This window comes from Ixodes scapularis, unplaced genomic scaffold, assembly GCF_016920785.2.
Source record: "Ixodes scapularis isolate PalLabHiFi unplaced genomic scaffold, ASM1692078v2 PGA_scaffold13__105_contigs__length_92229423, whole genome shotgun sequence".
NCBI lineage: Eukaryota > Metazoa > Arthropoda > Arachnida > Ixodida > Ixodidae > Ixodes > Ixodes scapularis.
In genome coordinates this window covers 15,971,410-15,989,369 of record NW_024609839.1, presented here as the reverse complement: position 1 = coordinate 15,989,369, position 17,960 = coordinate 15,971,410, and the positions used below count along the sequence as shown (strand labels likewise).

At 48.3% G+C, this 17,960-nt stretch overlaps 1 pseudogene; it reads right to left on the bottom strand.

Annotated features, from left to right (window-relative positions):
• LOC121835514 overlaps nt 1-17,960 on the bottom strand; it is a 144,045-nt pseudogene that overhangs the window by 102,205 nt on the left and 23,880 nt on the right.

Below are 17,960 nucleotides of genomic sequence, written 5' to 3'. Positions count from 1 at the left end.
TTGCGCTCCGCAAAGGTATAAAGCGGAATATTGTTGCTTAGACACAACGCGGCAGAGCATTTTAGGCATTTTTCGGCATATGTTGCATGTTGAGAAACTGCAGAATAATGCACGTTTATTGGCTATATATAAAAAAACAAGTGTAATCGCGTCTAGCCCTATTGTTTGGCTTTAGAAAAAACCATTGTTGTTATCATAACGACATTCACCATATCAAACCGAAGCAAACGTAAGTCACATTTGTTGTCATATTTTTATGCGTAAACAGTAAACCGAGCAGTAGCAGGATTCTCCCTGCCGCATGAAACATCTGGTCAAGAAATATTTAATTTGTATGCAAACGTCGTATCGCCTTAAGTCTGAACACGCACTGTAACAACCGCAATCAATCATCCGTATCATCCGTATCAATCAGTCATCCATATTATCCGTATCAACACAGCAGGTGTGCTGCCTCAAACAAGATCGTTGGCGTGTGCTTGAACTCGTACGTATTCGCAAATATTACTACGCGTAAAAAACATGAAAATATCCACGCATACGTCTAACGAATCGATAAACCTGCTCATAGATTAGGCAGGACCTGCCCACAAACTATTCGCGAAAATGTTTGGTTAACGCTTTTTTTGCGGGAACAAGAGAGACATATAAACAACATACAGGAACACGCAAGCACACCATCACGTGTTCGCATGGAAAGCAAAAAATAGGCTGACAAACACGATACAAAAAGTACGAGGGAAGACGCAACTCTGTGAAAAACACACAGGTACGCACCAGCGCATGCATGGGTACAAACCTGCGGACGCACTCAATTGCACGCATGCGCGCGTCCACCAATCTACTAACCCCCCACGCACATGCTCAGGGGAATGCGCGCAAAACCCGCAAAGACACCTTCGCACGCACTAACATTCGCCTTAAAACACGTGAACGACGTTACTACCCGATCATTGCTCATGCGTACACGCTCCAATATGTCACAAACCTGCCACCGGATTTGTGCGTTCGCTCAAGCAAACAACGTTGGGCTTTAATACATTATTCAGCATTTTATTCAGTGCCACTTATCGAAGTCAGCGAAAGAAGCCACCCTTATCATTAGTTTTGAAAACGCCCGATCGTTTGTCATCCTAATGAACGTTGTTGCAGGCAAAACTGTTCCATCTCTCAGTCAACTTTTAAGGAAAAATAGTACGCGTGTACTTTAGGCGTCCTCGTTGAACGGAAACAATGAAAGTACAATATCATTCACGGCCACCCAAAACAAATTACAAAACAACATTCGCCGTACACGAAATAGCAATCAATGGCACAGCTACACGTCCCTGCGTGTCCCCGCCCCAAAAGCGCTAGAGGCCACCAGGCGAATCAAAGCCAAGAACCGCAGCACAACAGGCAGCTCGCTGGAAACTGTATCCGGGACCCTGCACGTTTATCCTCTGGGGTAAAGACCGAGCAAGATAGAAAGAAAGTGCGAGAATGAAAGGGAAGGAGAGGGATCAAAAGCGAAATGTGGGGGAATACGTAGGCGCACCGTTATCACAGGAGTTGGGAAAACAAGGGCTTGGGGAAAACTGGCGGGCCATGTTTTGTCCTGGTCGAGACAGTGGGACCTGTAGTGTGCAAGGCCGCGTGAAGGGGGGGGGGGGGGGGGGCGGGAGGGAGCCTCTGTGAATAATTCATGAGCCAATATAGTCTCCGAGCCTGCTCGCGTTCGTCGCCACCGCCCTTCCTGCTCCACGCCGCCGTTGTCGTCGGTGTCTCAGGGTTCTTTCTGAACTGCCGTGTGCGCAGACGACGCCAGCCGACTTCACCGTTCAGCTCCACTCCCCCCTCCTTTTCCACCCGACGTCCTCCCCCCCCACTTTCCCCCTTTCGCCCGTTCTCGAAGCTCGCGGTTTATTTTTCGGAGCTTCTTTAACCCGCCCTTCGACACGTCCCCGAAACTAGAGGAGCAAAAGGTGATCGGATGTATGGCCTGCATTTTGTTTTTTGTTGTCTGCTTCCGCTCGACAAAACGTGCACTTCCGAAACCGGAAATCGGGCAAGTGTAAAAAAAGGTGAAATACTTGCGCCTGGGGTTTACTTACTGGCTGCCCTTTAATGTGCGTGCAGAGACCGAGATATCATTTCATCTCAAGTAAAAGCGCGGTCAAAGGCTCGAACCATTGTTCGAAAAGATACTCGACAAAAGTATTTTCGATAAGTTTGTAAATACCTGATCAAAAAGCATTTAGAGTACTTCTCTAGTTACGTCCCCTGCAAAATACCTTGAGTAGAGTAGAAATACTTCGTCATGCAATTAAATCACTCTTGATAATACTTCTGCACTGCATAACTTATATCGACTTCAATCACACGATAATGCTATATTTGCAAGCTACATAGGCAAATAAAACAGAATCGCAGTGCTCCTTTGTGCAGCCCCAATACGAGGAGTGCTACTTCTGGTACTGGAGCTTCGCAAACCCGTTCGAAAACGTTACAACCATAAAGAATAAAACTTTTTTTTTCTTGTGGTGGATAATGCTCACTTTTGACGGATCGTTTTACAAGCGCCGATTATGCTATATCCGGAGTTGACGTTAAACTAATACTCAAGTACGTATCCAAACTGCTGTATTTCGAGATGTCTGAACTTCAAAATGGCAGACACATGGGTACACAAAGAAGCCCTTCTGTTTTCCTCGTGGTTTACATTATTATTTTTTTTCTTTATTTATTCCCCACATTAAGCCTGTGCAGAAAGGCCTGCGAATTTGGGACAACTTGTGCTTTGCATTTAGAGAGCTCATCTTGCTCCTAGCTTGTTTCTTGCCCTGCTGTTACAATTTCTGTTCTTATGAAAGGGTAAGGGTACCCTACCCCCCCCCCCCCCTCCCATAGACAGAATTCGTGGGAGTTGCAGACAGGCGAAAGAAACTGACATTACTGACGCAGTGAGTTCAAACATATAATAGTGCAAAGTAAAAGTGTTCTGTCTTCTTGCGTACTTTTATTTACGTCTATTCGCTTTTTCGTTAGCGTTATGGATCCTACATCTTTGGTTCTGGCTTATTTCCAGTCCGGTGTTCAGTCGTTTCCGCTTCATGGTTGCAAATAGACCCCTTTCAAAGAACTGACCGCTGTTGGCAGCTGTGGAATCCCTGCACAATTACGAACAAAATCCGCAACGTCACGGTACACTTTATGCGTTTGATCCTATTAGTAGGCCGAAGCCAGCGAGGCAGAGAGAATTAGAGCAAAAAACTCGCAGCTGAAAGCGAACTCCAATGGGTCGCCGCCATGTTGCTTATTTTCGACAACTAGACACGTGACCTTATAGTTTTACGTCTAGATTTTAACCACGTATTGCGTACGAATAATTGTTTATTTATTTTTATTAACAGTTCCGATGATATAAGTTATGTTTCGTGTGTCTTAAGTCAGAAACGTGCTTTGACGACAAAACCTCGGAGAGCTTCGCAATGCCTCCGCTAGAAGCAGTTAGCCGCGGTGCTCTATTTCGTGTTTTTATTGGAGCTAGGCACTGATCTCTGGGGATAAACGTATTGAACAAAATAGTTTAGCATGTTTTTCACTGCGATCGAAATACAAATCTCTGCTCAGTTTAGTGTAAAAACCTCAGGATTTGGTGCGGTCACGCGTCAAGTGGCCAAAATTGTACAACATCAAGGCAGCCAATTGGGGGTATCTTTAGCTTGGTGAATGGAATGCCAGTTTATCGCTCTACCTCGTTGCAAAACACGTGCAGAGGGATGACGAACACTATGACGTAGCGATTTGGACGCTGTTTGATTGGTTCCATTGACTCGTGACGGCGAATTCGCTCTGATTTAAAATAAAACGAGGTGTGGCGCGGACGGTAGGCTTGGAATCCCCGTTTCCTTCGCGCTGTCACGATAGTTGTTGTTCACCAGATGACGAGTCACTTTCACCCCCTTTTGCCGACGCCGGTAAGACGACGGGAAATGAAACTATTACTCGAAATGGGGCCGCGTTTCTGCAGTGCTTTGCTTCGGATGCGTAGAAATGCGACAGCGTTGTTTCTCCTTAGTGGAAGCGTGCTTCGCTAAATCCTTAGCTAAGCGTCCGCACTTTACAGCGAAGCTGCTAATGGCTAGGGTTTCGTGAATGTTTTCTTCTGCGTCAACAAAAACTCGCGCGCCCTCTCTTTGTCGTCGTTCCACGTACTCGCTTGCCTAGTTCTGTAAAAGGTAGTGTGTTCACGATCAGTGCCAGCAACAAGAACAACTTCTTTATTTTTAAGCGCGCCCTCCTTATGTCTCTTCGCGTGCACGCGGTGTTGCTCCCGGTGGCAGATGGCACATCCCCCTTTCTTTGGAGGAACAAAGTTCTACGCAACAACCACAAGCATCGCGTGAAGCGGGCTGTACTCTTTTAGATTAGTTCTGCCTGTTGAAAGCCTTTTATGTAGCCGAGGCGTTGTGGTAGCCTTCTAGGCCTCTTGGATTGAGATCCTGCTCCTGATGACGCCTGCCCAAGGACGGGTAAGGTTGGTGGGTGAGGCGATGCCCGGTTTCGAGGAGGCTGTGGTGGTGAGGGGGGCTGTGATCCATCTCTTGATGGGGGCAAGCAATCGTCGTTTCCGTCCTCTGAGTCGCTGTCGTTGATGGAGATGGAGAATCCTTCCGGTGTCTTTCGGAGATGCTGTCGGTTACGGCGGAGAATCCGGCCGTCCTCGGTGAGCACCGTGTATGACCTTGGGGCCACCAAGCCTTGCACTTGTGCTTTACGCTCCCATCGCCCGTTGTTAAGGATTCGCACGATGTCTCCCTGCTGAAGAGGAGCTAGCTGTCTTCCTTTCGTCTCGTTCTGGACGTGCTTTCTGACCGGAGATGCGGAAGACGCGGTGAAGTCGGGAAGTAGGGTTTGTAGTTCTCGGCCCATCAGTACTTCTGCGGGTGAGCGGCCATCTTCAAGTGGAGCTGCCCGGTGGTTGAGGAGGCCCAACCAAAAGTCTTCTTTGGCATACTCCGTTTTGCGTAGTAGACGTTTGACAACTTGTACACCTTTTTCAGCCAGACCGTTAGACCTTGGAAATATTGGGCTTGAAACAGTATGCCGAAAATCATAACGTGTAGCAAAATCCCTAAATTCTTTCGAGGAGAATTGTGGGCCCCCATCCGTGCAAACTTCTAGAGGTAAACCATAGCGGGCAAATATTCGAGCTAACTTATCAACGACCACCGTTGCAGTGGTTTCTCGAAGGTACTCCCCTTCTGGGAAATTTGAATAGGCGTCGTACACAGCCAAGTAGTGTTTACCGGAGTGTTGGAAAAGATCTGCAGCTACCATGGACCAGGAATGGTTAGGAACAATGCGGATAGAGAGAGGCTCGTCTGGCTGTCGGTAGGCAAACTTCTTGCAAGTTTCACATCTGTCGATGCAAGCGGTAATATCGGAGGTCATTGCTGGCCAATGCTTGTCCAAGGCCAATCTTCGGGCCTTGGACAAGCATTTACCCAGCCCCCGATGGCCTTGATGTAGTAGTTTCAGCATCGGTCTTCGCATAGCTGTCGGAATGACTGCTTTCTTTCCTTTTAGCAGTACTCCGCTAACCACGGAAAGTTCTGGTGTAAACAGCTTCAGCTCACCTTCCACAGGCTTCGATGATTGGAGGCTGGAGATGACTCGGTGGAGAGCGGGATCGCTGACTGTCGCCTCCTGTAGGTGATCTACTGTGCCTTGGCCCACTACCTCAGATAGGACGCCCACCGCATGCGCTTCTACATCCGCCGTGGCCTCTCCCTGTGATGGATCTGATGGAATCCTCGATAAAGTGTCAGCAACCACCAACGTATTACAGGGAATAAACTGAAACTCGAAATCATACTTCAGTAGTCGTAAAAATAGTCGTTGGAGACGAGGAGGCATGTCTCCTATTTCTTTTTTTTTTTTTAATGGCCAACAGCGGATGATGGTTTGTTTCGATGGCGATATGTTTTCCCAGTACGTAGTCGTTAAACTTTTCGCAACCGAAGGCTATGCCCAAGGCCTCTTTTTCAATCTAAACATACCGGCGTTCAGTATCAGTGAGCACCCTAGACGCGTAGCCTACCGCACGCCAGTCCATTCCAGGCTGTTGAAACAATGCAGCCCCTAGAGCAAATGCGCACGCATCAGTTGACAACTTGCTGGGCAACTCGGGATCCTAGATTGCTAGAACTGGGGTTTGCGTCAGCATTTTTTTTAGTTGCTCCCACTGACAATCATGTACACTAGTCCATTCAAAAATGGTGTCGTTCCTAACTAGAGTGCGTAGGGCCTCCATTTGAGACGACAGGTGTGGTAAGTATTTCCCGAAGTAGTTCACCGCACCGAGGAGGCGTTGAACTTTCTTTTTTGGCGTTAAAGTAGGGTGCCATGCAACGCAGCTTATCAAGTCTGGGTTCGGTTCAATTCCGTTGGAACTGATTCTGTCACCAAGAAAGTTTATTTCTCTTTGGCCAAAGATGCATTTGTCCGCATTCAGTGTTAGTCCTTCAGCTTTGGCTGTTGCCAACGCCTGGCGAAGCTTTTTGTCATGTTCTTCTCGTGTGGCGCCCCACACCAGTACATCATCTACGTACAAACGCACACCAGAAAGATTGTCGAATATCTGGCTCATTGTGCTCTGGAATACTTCCGGAGCTGAAGCGATTTCGGAGGGTAGTCTTAGATATCGGTAACCACCAAACAGACTGCTCAATGTGCAAATCTCCGAGGTCTGTTCATCAAGCGGAATCTGATGAAATCCGCGGTTAGCGTCAAGGCGACTGAAATACTTGGCACACGCTAGCTCGCTCTCGATTTACTCACGCCGTGGGAGCTGAAAATGTTCTCTTTTCAGTGCCCGATTCTCGTTTCGAGGGTCCATGGAGATTCTTAATAGACCGATCTCACTAAGCGTTCGGCGCATGCGTGACGCCGCCATAACTTTAGTCCACAGGAGGCAAACGGCGGTGCACGAAAGGCCTCGTGCTGTCTCATGCTCCACTCGCGCAGAGCTCCAGCGGGGTTGTCGCACCTGCAGAAAGACTAAAGTTCCCTCGATGCGTTGCGGCAGCGGTGGCGTAGTCAAACTGGCTGGTGAGATCGGTTTATTTGCCTTTTTTTTTTCGTACGATGACTAAGAGACTCACCCGGTCGGAGGGTATCTTAACCTTTGCGATAATGCCTGCGGCCTCCATGCGGTCCAGTTCTTTCTTGAGACGTTCCCTAAGTACGTGCGGCACTCGTCTGGCGGGCTGGACCACTGGCATGGCGTCATCTCGGAGTACCATCTTGTACTCCCGTCGTGTCTTGCGAGTACCGGAGAACAGTCCCGGGAATTCCGACTCTATGTTTGGGTTGGAGGCCTTGTTCTCCACTGAACTTACTCTTTTTACGAGGCCCAGTTGCTCGCATGCACGGAGACCTAGAATAGCTTGGTTCCTTTTCACCACGAAGAAATCGAGCTGCACTGGTCGCTTGTCGAGCTGCACCGACAGACGAACTTTTCCGCTGTGTTGAATTTCGCCGCCCCCGTAGTGACGAAGAATGCATCTGGTTCGACGGGGTTTCTGCTTCGTCCTGAGCTTCTCAAACAACGCTCCGGGCAATACGTTTGCCTGCGCTTCCGTGTCGACCTTGATTTTCACCACGGTTCCCTCGATGCGCATGGTGACAATCCGGTCGCGATTGGAGTAAGAACGCTCGTTCCCGGTCGCCAAAATTTCAAGAACGTCGAAGTGACCATCGCCTTCGTCCCCTCCGGCCACGCCGTGTACCGCTGCCCTCTTACTCCTACAGCACACTGCGAAGTGATTCCGCTTGGTGCACTTGGCGCAGGTCTTTCCAAACGCGGGGCACCTCCTCGGCGGATGAGATAAATTATGTTAAGTGCATCTTCTCTGTTCACGCTGCTTGACTTGTCCTTGTTGAACGGGGTCAATTTTCACAGTTTCGCCATCCCACGCTTTGCTCTGTGCTTCGACACGCTCCTCCGCCTTGCAGCACCCTGCTGCTACTTTTAGGGTGAGGTTTTTTTTTTCGAAGCAGCTTTTCTCGCAACACCGCGCTCGAAATCCCATAAACAATCTGATCTCGAAGGAGAGATTCTTTCAAATCTGCAAAGTTGCACGCCCTTTCTTTCAGTTGCAGGTCACTAAAAAAAATTTTCAAATGGTTCTCCTCGAGCTTGCCGACGCGTGCGAAACACGTAGCGCTCGTACGTTTCGTTACATTTGGGCAGCCAGTAGTCTTCAAAAGTCTTGACTAGTACGTCATAGCCGGCTTGCTCCTCTTTGTCAAATTCAGTTTGTTAAACACGTCTATAGCTTCCTGGCTCGCGATATGTAGAAATATGGCGGCTTTCTGTTGCTTACTTCGAGGCTTAATGGGTTCCGTTGCTAGAAGGTAAAGCTCAATGCGCTGCTTGAACCTTTGCCACGACTCTGCCGCATTGTCGACAAGTTGCAGCGGTTCCGGAGGTCGACGATCTGTCATGATGCCGTGAGCTTTTACCTTTGGACTTGTGACACCATGTAAAGAGGTATTGTGTTCACGATCAGTGCCAGCAACAAGAACAACTTCTTTATTTTTGAGCGCGCGCTCCTTTGGTCTCTTCGTGTGCACGCAGTGTTGCTCACGCTAGCATATGGTACAAGTTCCCTTCCGCTCTCCCGAAGTGGCGGTCCCGTCACCCGTGTCTAGTTTCCTCCGGCTCCTCGGGGCAACGATAGCTTGTACCTTTCTTCAAAATTTTGTACCACGTCTGTGTCGTGTGCGAAACAGCTTCGCTGGTCATCAACTTTCACACAGTGGAATGGCTCATGATTTTTTGTTTATTCCGACGTCCTTTTGTCGGGTTGAGCACTTTCATACTTGGCACGTCGCCGCTTCTGTTCAACTATCTCGTCTTTAGTCTGCTCCTTCTTTTTTGAAGGCATCCAGAAGACTGCGGCAGATCCAGTGAGTGACTCGCCACGTGACCCGCGTATGCGCGGTCTGCACCAGGACTCGGCTCTTACGTCATGGCGTTGCGGTGGCGCGGCTGTCGGCGCTGCGCACGCGCAGACACTTCGCGCAAACTTCGTTTTTGCGCACGCGCAATGCCCACACCTAGTGTGGACAAATACGGACCTGTTTGTCATTCGTGTGTGTATCTATAAGGAGATGAAAACGAAACACGTACCTCACTCTTCCGCGTCCTCAAAGGTTCCCACGCACGGCATCGTGGATCTTCGCCCGCGCTCTCACTTCGTCTCTCGTATGAGCAGCCACACTTTTCGACGTTATGGAAATCGCAGGAACTGCGTCCAAGACAGGCAGGTTTTGCTGCCGGCTGCCTTCCGTGCTGGGTTCGGTTCTGTTTTCCAATGCCGAGTGCCAACCGGCGTTCAGCGTGATTCTGTATTTCTGCGTGTCGCCGACATAGCAGCAACATCGTGATGGCAGTGTTGTGGGTTGTGAACGGAAGACTGGTATTATCGCCGATGTGACCGTGTGGTCGCGTATCAGTGGTGTAACAACAAGATTAAATGTCGTAAACTGTCGGTCATTGATGCCGCTGGTCGAGCCGTGATCGGAGGGGTCGGGGTGTCGCAGGCTGAAATTTCGCTTTACACTAAAACGTTTAAGACCACTTGAGGGATTAGGTGCAATCGATCGTCGTGCGGATAGTCATGTTGGAACGCTGGTCTGAACAGTAAGCTCCTATCGTAAAGTGGCCAATGTGACTGTCGGTTGTCTCCTCCCCGAGAGCGATTTCGCTCTGGGGAAATGACTGAACAGTACAAAATTATCAAGGAAAGTATGTATATTTACAGTGTGGTGTTTTAGCCTTAAAAAAGAATTGTAAGTAAATCCAAATAAAAAACTGCCCTTTATTTATTTATTTCTTAATATACTACCTGCCCTCCAAATGGCGCGCTGGGATGAGCGCTAGAAGTTTTCGAGCTCGCCACGGCGTAGCTCCGAGGGCTCGGAAAAAAACCGGAAATTTTGGAAAAAAACAGTTTTTTCTGGTTTTTTCCCCGACATAGTATTCGGGAAAAAAACCGAAACCCAAGTTTTTGAGGTATTAACAAATCTATTAAGCAAATTTCTGCAACGGACGTTATATAATTGATATCGCTGACCTCATCGAAAGGGAAAAAGGCCATCACGCTCCTCTGAATTGAGTTTTGCCGGCAGAGCAGGCGGAAACTTAATCACGCTATACTAAGCAGAATACATCTTTCAGCCCCTAAGAAAACAAAACAGCGCGACGGCAGTGCAAGTGAGGAAACACAATCACCTCGGGTTGTCTGCCGCATCGCCCCGTCGTTGCACCGTTTGCGTTGTCTAAAAACTATGCAGCAACCATCCCGAATGACCGTTGCTTTACTGTTCAGTGTGAACGCCTTATATGGAGGAGAAATGACAGTGCTGTCCGAATCTTGTTGGTAGTGTGTACGCATGTGATGAAGCCGTGTTTCTAAGCCCTCTATGGCGTTTTTCTCGGTCAATAAATTAATATACGAGACTCTTAATTTACAGCCGGATCTCCACTACCGCACCAGCATGAACATAGCTTTAAATAACATAACAGCAGAGTGGCGAAATATAGTCGCATATGTCAACCATTGAAGAAATTAATTGATTTGTGTACTATCATGAAGGTAGTGCCATGTTTTAATGCCACGTTGAATAATCATATTCAAAGGGGAGTGAAGTTTAACAACATTGATGTATTTTGTCATGACCCTTTTCCCTTCTAAGGGTACAACTAGTTCTTCATTAAAGAGTACAGGATCAAACTTCAAAACCAACATTGGATGAGGTAGATATGCACGCGTTGACTAGATATCTTTTGTAAATTAAGACGGATGTTCCAAAGCAGTGTGTTAGGGCTACTCTGACTCCACGCTTGAGTCATCTCCGTCGTGGTATTTCAGATCAGGGCTCCTGAGCTCGAGATTGGAGCGAACAAACACCAACTTCTGCACTCTGTGTCCTTTGAGTCGGTTCCTACTTTTGGTGTGGACACCGCTGAACTTCGACCAGTTTCGTTCGCACGCAGCGGAGGAGGGCGGGACTTGGAGAAGGCGACAAGCAATTGGTGCCAGCGGTTCAGAGGCACACAGCCCTTGCCACCACGTGGACGGTGGGACATGCTTCGCCGAGTCCTCCAATGCCTTCCTCGACCCAGCACCTGACTGGACCCGGTATTCGGCGAGATTTGACAACACTTTTCCCACATCGAGACACATCCTTTCTGCTGTCTCTGTGATGTAGTCCATTGCGTGGCATACCTCTTCGTCACTTAAGCACCGCCCTTTGAACTTCGGGTCGAGCAAATTTGCGGCAGCATGTGCTGGACGGCAAATAAAGTTGCGTCGCTCACGCAGGATTTCTGCTACTCTTTCCTTTTCGCCCGTTGTCAAGGCAGAGTTTGAAAGGGCCTCTTCGACTTGTCTTGTTACTTTGAACAGGATCTCATGGACGTCTGAGAGGACAGCAGTGTCTGACTCAGCCTCGGAAATAGCGCGGGCAACTGGCTGCAACACGTGGAACGTGCTTTGCACATCTCGCCAAAAGTAGTTTTCATCTAATATCGTTGATCTTATTTCCCTGCTCACTTGAAGCTCCGCAGCGATCACAGTTTTCTGTAAAGCTTCTTTGTTCTTCAGTAAGCCTTCTAGTGACATCAAAATGCCCGCCCAGCGAGTTTCAGCTGGTAGTTTTAATGTGGTCTGGTTTCCAGCATAGCACTCTTCTTGCCTCTTAGCAAAGTGAGCCGCAACCACGTGAGAGTTTCTGACATACTTGATTACAGTCTTGGACCTCTTGCAAACTTCTTGCAATGTCACCAGTTTGAGCATGTCCGACAGCAACAAGTTTAGTCCAGGAGCACAGCATCCAAGAGTAGTGATGCAAGGGTAGCGCAGACTGACGATTGTCCACGCGGCCTTCATGTTGCTTGCATTGTCGGTAACAAGAGCGAAAACCTTGTCGGTTCCAATTTTCTCCACAACCTTCACAATCTCTCCCGCGATGTAGTCTCCTGTGTGCCTGTGATCTTCCATCTCCACGGCGCTGTAGAAAATAGGCTTCGGTGTAGCCAACACAAAGTTCAAGATGCTCTCGCCCCGTACATTGGTCCAGCTGTCCGTGAGTACAGTGACGCACAGAGCGGCGTTGACTTTCTCTTCCACCTGCGTCATCACTCGGGCATACTCGGCCTCCAAGAGTCGTCCACCTAAAGAATGCCTGGAAGGCAACACGAATGCGGGCCTGAGGAGCTTGAACGCTTCTCGCCAGTATCTGTTTTCCGTAACTGATAAAGGCGTTCCACTGGCATATATCGCTCGAGCCAGCGCCTCATCAAGCTTGCTTTGACACCCTTGCGTCATTCTCTCAACGAACGCTTCTATAGAAGTTCGCTGCTTGACATACCTGTCGGCCTCATATTAAGAGCTTGTGCTTTCATTTTCCACAGGTGCACGCTCTGACCGTAAAACTTCCACAGATGGGCTCCTGGACCGACATGCCCCAGACTCTGATCTTGTCGGGTCGTCCGATGCTGCAGACCTGATGTCCGGGGGGCACTTCGAGCACCTTTCGATGTGCTGCCGCAAGCGAGTTGCGTTGGGAAATTCGTATTTGGCACAGCAAAAGCTGCACACCGCTGGTCCCTTACCACTGTTTAGCACGTCAAAGTTCCTCCAAACGTTGGAGCGCGGCCTCACCATAGCGAACAGCGCACAGTTTTCACGGATCCACGGCGAAAGTCCATACCCGAGAACGATGCGCGCGAGGTTTTGGAAACGGCGCTGTTCAAGCTAAAGCGTTATAGCTGCCCTGGCTGGCCTCTCCACGGCGCACAGCACACAGTTTTGACAGCTCCACGGTCCACGGCAAGTGTCCACACCAGAGTAAGATGCTCAGAACTTTCACTAAGGGGCTGGGAAAGCTAAAGTGATATGGCTCCTCCGACTGCCCGTCGAGAGCGCGAACTGCACCGACGGGAACGAAGAACTGCGTAGGTGCTATCGGTTGTTGCCAGATGAGTAGTCAAAGCTCAGCTAAATTGACAAAAGTTGTCGTGAACGTTAAAAAATGTGATATAATATAATAGTTCACCGTAAAACTGGCGGAAATATCTTGCGGTTGTTGACCTCTGTCGATATATTTCGAATCATTACTGAATTATAGCTGTTGAGAATATTTTTCGTATGTTTCCAAAATTTTCGGAAAAAAACTTGTTTTTTTCGTCGTTTTTTTCCGGCCTTCAAAATTTCCGGAAATTTTACATCTCTAAGCTCCGTACAATTAACACCTGCCACAAGTCGCGGCTTTGACTGCATTCAAGTTGATTGAAAAGCGATTTCTCTGCCCGTAAAGCATAACTTCCAGCGGAGTGAATATCCGCTCTACAGAGACTAATTCAAGACGGCAATTGCAGCCGTGCGCGAACAGCACACATAGAAAAACAAACACTACAATAGAAATACAGGCTACGACGTGCCGTGCGTGGTTATCTTAAACGTATTAAAGACGTTCCAAAACTCATAAGCCTAATTATAACAAGGAGGAAACACGTAGAAACAATGTGCTCACGCCGGTGCTTGCGAATGGGCAGGAAAACAGACACAAAAGATTGTTTTCAATTCTCCTAAAAGTTTATTACAGCTTATTCCGTAGACAATTACAAACGTGCAAGTGATCTCGGAAATGTGAAGAGGCACTCTAAGCTTTCATACAACTGAGAAGATTGCAAAGCAAACATGAACCGAGGTAATTCTAGTCTATAATCGCAGACTTTCGTAGAAATTATTTTCCCTTCCGCCGCGAGAATAGACGCTGTGTAATTCTATAGATAATCAGAAAGAGCACGCGTAGAAGAATGGCCAATCGTTGCCAACAAGCAGGTAGAAATGCACTTACCATAATAATAGCGGACTTGAAAGATGTAATTCAAGATATATGTCGACACGATCAGAGCAGGACAACCACACAACCACAGAAACGAGAAGGAAGGCTCCTTGAAGTTTCAATACGAGGCGGCGCACAAACCGCAAGAATTCCTGACTTCTTTGAAGAATCGCCTTTTGCCGATATACGCATAGAACATTTCGAACACTGATAGCTTTGGTGCTCATCTAATACGTTGCCGAGAGATATTCTAATAAGACCGCAGAGAAAGGGGACAGATCAAAGCAGGTAGGACGATTCTGGACGAACGAAGTTCGAACTGCGATGGGCAACAAGCAGACAAAGAAAAACCCGGCTGCTAGCGCGCGCGTTTCCGGATCTAGGAATCTATATGGAGTTTTCGTAGACCGCGTTACCCCCTCCGCTAAGCGTTCTGTCTGCAACGAAGCGGTTGCTACTGCGCCTGCGCGCCGATAGCCTTGGCTATCGTAGCGGGTTGCGGAGAGCCTTGCGGGACGGCGAAAACGATCTACGAAAACTCCGTAATGCTTATTAGCGTGTAGCGTGCATTCCTCCCCCTTGGGTCACATGACGGTGCTGACCAGAGAAGAGGGAGGGGGCAAGATCAAGGCGCAGGACACCGAGACACCCCCTCACCCTCTCCTCATGCATCCCACCACGACGCGTTTGGGTCTTGGCGAAAGCAGCAGAATCGCGCGCATTGCAGCACCCTCGAACGCGGAAATGGTGCCGGCCAGAAGCTCGGTTCGCGCCCGAGCGAAAAAAGAACCCAGCGCGAGCTCGTAATTTGACGGCTGCAACGGCAGGCCTGCTCTCGCAATGCTCGATGTTCTTTGTGCCACGTGTTCGCGCGCTACCTTCGCTGAGTCTTGAACTGAGGTGAAACGGAGTCTAGGAGTAGTATATTCTTTCACGCGGTCGCATTTCCTGCGAGAGAGATTCGAACTGAATAATTTAATTGAGGCAACAAAGAACGCCAAAGTTTTATAGTTTTTCCCGTTTTTTGCAGTCGCAGCATAAGCAAATATCAGAGCAATCAAAATATAAATATAATTACTTGCATTACGCGGACGATTGTAAATCGATGAGCCGGCGCTTCGGGCTTTCCGGAAACAGGCTGTAACGGCTGAAATGGGCGCGCCAATGCCGCCGCTCTGTACGTTCATTATCAAATGGGCTCCGGAGAGTCGTTTGATTAAACCGGTACAGTTGGATGGTCACCGGTCACCCGTCTGTGCAACATGGTCACCGGTTTGAATAAACGTGCGACAACTTTGCCAAGACGAGTGGCCCATTTGCCCAGGCGAGTGACCCGTTTGCCAAAGCAGTGAGCTGCTTGCCCAAATAGGAGACCGCTATGGCTCATGCGGGGGACCCCTTTGAGCCATAGGGGCAACCCCTTTGACAAACTGGTGACAGGTGCGGCTAAACTGTTACCGGTATGAACCCATTTACTTTTATATAGGAGCCAAATGGTTTTTGTCAGTAGACAATTGTGGGCGTGAGCAAATTAACATTTTTTTTTGTAGAACATGAATTGGGCTGTACCTAGCGCCACCTAGCCAAGCCACTTGCAATGGACCTTTTCCGAGAAGCGTTCTGCGCACGCGCGAGCACCCGATGCCAAACGGTGGAAGTCGGCACGAAAAATCGAGGAAATTCGGAATGAGGCTGTAGATCGACGAGTAGAACACGTAATTGCAGCATGTATATAATTGTGTTACACAAAAAAAGAGAGTAGACGGAAAGAAAAACTCGACGTTTGGGTGGACGCTACGGACTTCCCTCTTTGCAGTCGCGTTGGGCACGCGACGCTGCTCCGAGAGCGAAGCAACTGGTAGCGTAGCTCCCATTATCGATTGGTAACGCAGGTAGGTCACTTCCTCGATTTTTAGTTCGTGCAGCCACCGCCTGGTGCCGTCGATATTTGAAAAAGGTCCCTTACTCTGCTTGACCCTGCCATCTGGTGGCAAGCGATTTAGCCTTCTTTCACGCTACGCAATAAACAGCGTCTTCGAGTTATTTTTTTTTTTTTTTTTTTTTTTTAGAACGGCTTTTGGTTTCGCGGATTGGTTTGCCATTTCTTTGTGATATACGGTTGACGAAGGAATTGTGACTCGAGGAACAGCAAAGGTAAGACGTAAAGTGCGCGAAGTAACGGGGCATCGGTTGTCTCCGTTTAACATCGCAGTGCTGACGACGAGAAGACTGTGTAACTGCTTTTGAAACACAAGTTTCTGTACTCCCGGGGGGATTCTGGCTTCGGGAATAAACACAGTTCGCGGAGAGCTCGTGTCACGCGTTTATTTGCTGCTCCTTTCGTCCCGTACATAAGACGTAGCGTCCTCGTTAAGGCTTATTGAGCTCGATTCGCTCGATTCGGGGCCGCCATATTGAGATGCAGGCCACGGAGGAACTTGGCTGCCCTGCTTCAGGGACAAAAGTTTCTCCCTTTCTAAAGGAACATAGGTTACAAGGCCGCTCCTCCCCTTAGAGAGGACTATCGATACCCTTTTTCTGAGAGTGTAGGTTGATCTCTATGACGACCTGAAGGACGACATCTAAGAAGTCCTCAAGGACGACCTCTACGACAAGTTCTAGGACGACCTTAAGGACGACGTCAAAGATGACGTCGAGGACGACGTCAAGGACGTCAGGTTACGTCGGACAGCTTCCGATGCTTACGAGATTACGCGACCGGCTCTTAGGCGACCGGAGCTTACGCAACCGGCGCTTGCGTGACCTTGACTACGCGCTCTTGCGCTTCATCCACAGACATTACGTGACCTTGATTACGCGACCTTGAGGACATGAACAACTGGGTATGACATTGAGGACAAGGATTTGCCCTTGAGCGTGGTCAGAGCTCTAAAGCTACCACTCTAAAAACACGGTGTTAGCTGCAGACGATACAGAATTATGTTTGGACATGCCTCGACCATTTTCGAAGTATGCTTGGTCCGTACATGCTCCGATCATGTCTGCAGACACTTTTTCAGTGACGACTCTGGGAAGGAGGAATCGCGCCTTAGACGGTGCCTGAAGACCAGTCTTGGGTAAGTTTGTTACAGTTACAGTTAATTTCAGAAAAAAAAGGAGCGAAGTTACTGCTACAGTTACCTCAACTAAAGAGCAACTCGTTACTGTTACAGATACTTTTGAAAAGTAACAAATTTGCTTTTAGCTGCATTTTTATAACATAAAAATTTAGGAAAAAATACAAAACACACCTCAACAAGTTTCATTGCATAAAAGAAAAAGTAAACTTTGTACTTAATACTGTAACTTAGCAGCAGTTGCTTCTCGAAATTAGCGTCTGAAAGTTTCCCTCGTTTGATGGCGAACCCTTGCTGAACAGGCGCTCAACTGGCGAGCTAGATAGAATAGCTGTGTTCTGTTGCAGGAACAGGTTTTTGATTGCCGGGTAGGCGTTGCGGCAATATAGTGCCGCTTAAGCCAATGTTTAATTTCCCCACCGTTGGGGCGTAGTTGAAAAAAAGAATCGTCCTCATCATCGTCGGTTGACTTTTTTGTCAATGTTTCTTCTGCACTGGCAGCAGCGCCTTCTCGTTTACATTCGTCACCTAACACCCGGATAGCAATCACGTTGGTCGTTGTCATCTATTTATGATAACCTAAATTTGGAGCGTACTACGGGAGCCGGAAGACATTCGTGACAGTTGAGGTCTTCAGCGAACCTGAAGATAGAGGGAGTTACGAACCTCATGAAATATATTCCAGAATATGCTTCCGTGGGACGCAAAGTGAAGAACAGTATATCGGTAAGCAGAGAATTTAAGTATATAGAGTATAAACTAAAAATGACACTCTCCTTATCTTGACAGCCAGCTTGAGCGCGTTCACGAGCGGCCCACAGAATATTAATTCAGGTAATGCATGTAGGTGTCGCAAAGGGGATTGCAGAGTTGGCAATAAACCTCCCATAAACACGTATTCTTCTCCTTGTAGAATGGCAAGGGCTCTGGCGACTCCTTTCATTGTCTGATAAAAAGCGATAATGTGTAACTTGTGAT